Below are 5,644 nucleotides of genomic sequence, written 5' to 3'. Positions count from 1 at the left end.
GTGTGTGTGTGTGTGTGTGTGTGTGTGTGTGTGTGTACTAATGAAACCAGTGCCTTCCCATTGATCTGTATCTCAAATCTTTCTTATTCTGAGACATGATTTGTCCAAGTTGCTAAGTTGCCCAGGCTGGGTACAAATTCAAAATTGTTCTGCCTCAACCTCCCAAAGTTCTGGGTTTATAGGAATGCACCACTATGCTCAGTTATGATATCTATTTGAAAATCATAATCTTCTGGTAAATCTAAATTTTATGAAACTTCGGTATTATTTTCCTTATGGAAAAATTTCAGGTATTTATTTATTTATTATATTTTTGTGTGTTCTTGCACAAGATAATGTATTTTTAAAGGTCTTTTTTTTACAGTAAATTGTGTGTGCATTTGCTATCTCTACACCAAGATAAATACAGAATCAACTCAGCTTTAAAGAGCCTTAAAATTTATTAAAGAGAGCATGCCAGCATCATCAACAGGGTGAAGAGGTTGCCATGGAAACCGAGAGGCTCAGGGATGTCACCCTGCAGGACATGTAGCGCGGACCCTGTGGGTGAGTGTTTACCAGGTGGTTTGCAAAGTGGGGAATTCCAGGAATGAGAAAGAATTTGCGGAACACCGGCTGTGCCAAAAAGCAGAGTTCATTAGGGGATGGAGGAAGGCATGGACCTTGCTGTATTAGAAGTGGGAGCCAAGGAAGAAGATTGAGCGAGTCAGAAGGCAGAGTCTCTGGCACCAGGGCAGAGTTCGGTGCCACCGGCTGTGCGTTAGAGATGCTAGACTCTGACATCACTGGGTGATACTGGTCTGGAAAGCTTGGCAAATGACATTCTGTGAAAAGCCGGTTCAGAGCCCGCAGCTATAATCTAATCCCAGCTAACTGGGTCTTGAACTGGCTAGTGAATGAATGGCTGGAATCAGGTGAAAAGTCCGTGGAGCAATGCTTTAAGGCTTTTTCATTATAGCTTTGAAACTAGTGGAATTAATCGTGTGTCCTAGAGTTAAACCAGTGCGGGCCCCCTGGGCCACAGAGACCAGGCGAAGCACATCGGTTGGGCACCTGGAGTGCCACGCAGACTCCTGACACTGTCACTCCAGCAGTGACACTCCGGACCAGCACCCAGGGTGAGGATCAGGCAGATCCAACAGATATCGGACTCTGTTACCTCCCCCGCCGGTATGGCGAGGTAACCTTGACCCCAGGGACAACCACATAGTGAGACCCAGCTGAAGTCAAAACCCACTCCTAAGAAACACAGATGCCCATGCACGGAATAAACCTGAGGTTTGGTGGCGCTAGGTGGCAAAAGTGGGGGGCAGGGTCCATCCAAGCCAGGAGAGGATTCTTTCTGATAAAGCAGCCCCATGGACGTCAGTCTGTAGTGAGCGTAACGCTCGCTTACACCATGTCACACAGATGCAGGTTTCCACCTCTCAACTATGGAATCCACACCATAGTTCTGAGACAGCAGTTCTGGGAAGCTGAGGCAGGAGGAGCACAAGTTTGGGCACAGCCAGGGCAATTTGGGGACTTAGTGTGAAGGCTCTGGGTTTAATCCCCAGTACGGCAAATAAAAATACAATAAAATAAATACACATGACTGAGAATCTTGGGCCTATTCAAATTCACAGACTAAGAATATCTAGGCCTCCATACCTGTAATGTTTTTAAAGGGTTGGTTTTTTTTTAAAGGAACTACACATTGAAAATCACTAAAGGAAATTTTTCTTCCTGTGTGGCGCTAGTGATTTGTTAGGAATTATGCAATGAAACAGCAATGCTATAGAATCCAGGTGATACCACGGGCTTGGTCCCATGGTCCCCAGGTGGGATCAGGTCCTGTGAGTGACTCTGTCATGCAAAGACAACAGCGCCCAGAGTGCCTTGTTCATTGTCGAATAAGTCACCATCTCAGCTGCACCAAGGTCACTACCAAGTGAAGCCTGGCTTTGTGTTCAGAAAGCAAGTCTTCCTCTAAGCCCGGCTGGGGCAGTTCAGACATATCAGAGGTGTCTGCCTCTTCTCAATGCATCGGGAAAGAATGCGGTGACAAGCTTTCCCCGACCCCCTAGCTCGGTGGAAGGAGTTGCCACACTCCCACTGTCCACCCAGCGCGGCCTGGGGTGCACTTAGAAATCCCTGCCCTCTTTGGCATGAGGTATTTTAAAGACAGAAGAGATGGGATATTCTTAAAACACTTAAGTTAAAATGAAGTAAGTGAAAGATGATTCTCAAAAGCAACCACGCTCTGCAGTGTAAATGGCACAGCCCTGTATGAGTTCTGACTTTGAAATGAATTTACGGGTGTTGGCTTTGATGTGGATTAATTTACGATAATCAAGAAAATGTGCCCATAGATTGTCCTGGCAAACCAACAGATTCTCTATAAGTCCTCAGACAAAGCTTCTCTGCTCCTTTGTCCCCTACAAAAGTAAATTATTGAATTTAGTTAAATTCATTGCCTGACACTTTCTAAAAATGCTGTTTTAAAAGCCAATTTTCAGCAAACAGGAAACTTTAAAGTTCATGTTTCACTTGAACAACTTCAATACAAGCTGAAAATTAAAAGACTAAGACTGTGGGATGACTATTTTTTGAAATATTTGCCATTTCCCTTGGCTGTAGTCAAAAATGTAATGTCTCTGACTGATTTCGTGATTTTTGCACAGAAGAAAACAGGGCTTTCTTATCAGGGCTTGGAGATGGAGGTCAGAATATCTGCATTCAGTGTAAGCCTCCAAGTGGAAAAGCAGAGGCCTGAAGAATTGAGCAAAACCAGGCTTTGGCAATACTCATGACAGTGACCTAAGGTAGTAGGTGACTAGCCCAAGTGTACAATGGTGCATCACAAAGGCTCCTCATTTGGGAAAGCTGCCCACAGCTGGGATCACCACGAGGTCATTGCGTGTTTGTCCCTGTGTTTGTCACTGTGTGTGTACCTTTGTTCTGAGAAAGGTGTTGCTTAGACCACGAGCAGTCAGAGCTTGGAGAACCCAGCAGTTTTTCACAAAAATGGGATCACTGGTCCCTGTGAAGGGGGTGAGAATGTCACTGCAGCTCTGTAGTACAGAGGAGCATCTGGTTAAAGAGGAAAGACAGCATGAATTAATAAGATAGGGCCAGGGATTTAGCTCAGTCGTTCCACAATTTGCTTTGCAAGCACAAGGTCCTGAGTTCAATCCCCCATACCAAAAAAAAAAAGTAAAATAACAAGGTGCAATAAGAAAGAAAGGCCAGTATTTTTGTCTTGGCTTTGGAGGCCCCCAAAACAGACATCAGCCAAATAGGAAGGAACAGGCTTTAGACTGCCTGGGTTTCAGAAACTGGGGTACACCCCGAGGACTTGAAAGCTGTGATGAGGACTCAGGATGAGCACCTTCTGATCTTACTGTCACCTGAAGAGTCCTAAAGAATTCTTTCCAGGTCCCCAGTGTTCCAAACAAAGAACTGGACAAGATACACAGAAAAGGCAGTGAATGCACACATTTATTGATGGCAGAAAAGAAATATACTTTGCAGGGTAAGAGAGGGCTGGTGAAAGGCTCACAGCAGCCTGAGGATAAGGGAAAGGGATCTTTTGCAGGGAAACTTCCCAGCTTTATCTCTCTGTCATGCAGATAGGCATTTAGAAAGTTGTCCTATTAAATGCTCACATGGTTTCACATGACATGTAAACTGTTCTATCAAAAAAATGCATTTGTAGGGCCGGGGATTTAGCTCAGTGGTGCTGCCACCTGCCTTGCAAGCACAAGGTCCTAAGTTCTATCCCCGGTACCCTCCCGAAAAATGCATTTGGCTCCCTATTACATGTAAATGAGGGATCAAGAGTAGTGTATTTTGAATGGATGTGCCAACACGCAAATGAAGGATTGAAAAGACCATCTTCTGATTGGTCCTCTGAACAGCTCCAGAGTCAAAGGAAGAATGGAAAATGATTTTGGGATGGGGAGTATGGGGGATCAAACTCAAGACCTTGTGCTTGTGAGGCATGCACAGCACATAATTTTCTGATTGAGATAGCCCCTTCCTGATTGGTTCTATGTGCAGTGATGATGGTGTCACTGTATTGTGAATGTCCCCCACACCAGTGTTCCTCAACCTGTTGCCCTGCCTTACTCTGAGCTTGAGCACCATCTTGTGTCCTAATGGTGGACAACTGGTAACCAGCCTGGTGGCAATTATCTCCACAGGAAAGGTATGAGGTGGCATGTGGCCAGGGCTGACTTTGGAATACATCTACAACCATCTAAATATCTTTAGCTTTCTTTTCAGTAACAGCAAAAGCTATTAAAAATCCTGTGCAGCTGGGGATTTAGCTCAATGGCACCACACCCACCTTGCAAGCACAAGGTCCGGAGTTCAATCCCTGACACCAAAAAACCTTGAGCTTGTGAGGCAGGCAGCAGAAACACTGAGCCAAATACCCAGAAAGAAAAGTTCTTGTGTAGCAGGTTTATGTATCCCACTCTGGGGTGAATAGAGAATGGGGCACATGCAGGAAATGCGGGAATTGGTACCTGCCACTAAAACATAAAGGAGAAGAAACTGTGATTTTGCTCAGCGTGGTCATGGTGGAGATGGTGGGTCAGTTGTTGGATTGTGGACACAATGATTTAAAATAAGAAACAGCAAGATGATCTGATGTACTGACATCTGTTGTAAAGAAAGACCAAAGTCACGCGAGTGAAAGATGCCAGTCTACAAAACCAGAAGCAATAAGTTGTGTCTACTAACATGGGGTCCCTCAGCTTTGGTCACCTCCGTCAATGAGACAAATTGGCTGGACCAAGCAGTCTGAGCTTCTAGGTGACTTTAGAAGTCAACTTGGAATTTAGAGAAGAATGATGGGAGGTAGGCTGGGCCCCAATCCACTGTGGGAAGGAGAGCCACGCCTGCTCCCGACCCAGCCACCATGGCTCAAGCACAGGGAAGGTAGCTGCCCGGGTGCCTCTGAACCCCCATAAGTCACCCCCCCCGCACTCTCAGACCTCCTGTGTCTGTCTTTGGACCCACTCTGCAAAGACAGAGGTGGTCATCAAGGGTATTTTTCTGATTTCCCAACTTTGAACATCTTTAAAGAAAGGGCGTGGGAAACCTGTAATAGAATGTTGTGGAGTTCAACCATTCAGAAGGTTGGGGAGCTCAATCTGGGCCTTGCAGCCCGAGGTCAATCAGCGTCATGGGGTTCAGCCATCAGCTAACTGAGACCAGGGGTCTTGCATCCTCGCTCTGTCTGAGCCATTAAATGGTAAATATATTATATTGAAAAGTTTGTTCACTGCAGACATGTTCTGGACTGCTTCTTGATTTCAATTTAATTCAAATGATTTAAGGGTGATAGACTAGTGACTACCACAGGTGGTCAGTGTCCAAGTGGTGCTTGATCTCAATGTGTTGCTGATTGTATCAGTTGGGACAAAGCATTGCCATTGATTTGATGAGCTGTTTTCTCTGATCTTATGAAGATGAGAATGTCTGTGGGTCGTTAGAGACACAGAAGCTAGGGTGCAACTATATCAGGAAGATTTGGGTGATAATCCAGAGATTAAACCAAGGACAGTCCGACAACAAAAATTAAAATGAGAAAACACTTAAGCAAGACACAAGGACAGACTTCCAGTTCACCAATGGCAAACAGTAGGGCAAATGA

The 5,644-nt window shown here is 45.2% G+C and overlaps 1 pseudogene; it reads left to right on the top strand.

Annotated features, from left to right (window-relative positions):
* Positions 1 to 5,644, top strand: part of LOC104865554 — a 124,034-nt pseudogene that overhangs the window by 68,142 nt on the left and 50,248 nt on the right.

This window comes from Fukomys damarensis, unplaced genomic scaffold (assembly GCF_012274545.1).
Source record: "Fukomys damarensis isolate Sample0158 unplaced genomic scaffold, DMR_v1.0_HiC HiC_scaffold_25, whole genome shotgun sequence".
NCBI lineage: Eukaryota > Metazoa > Chordata > Mammalia > Rodentia > Bathyergidae > Fukomys > Fukomys damarensis.
The sequence above is the reverse complement of the archived record's forward strand: the minus strand, read 5'-3'. Positions and strand labels throughout refer to the sequence as shown.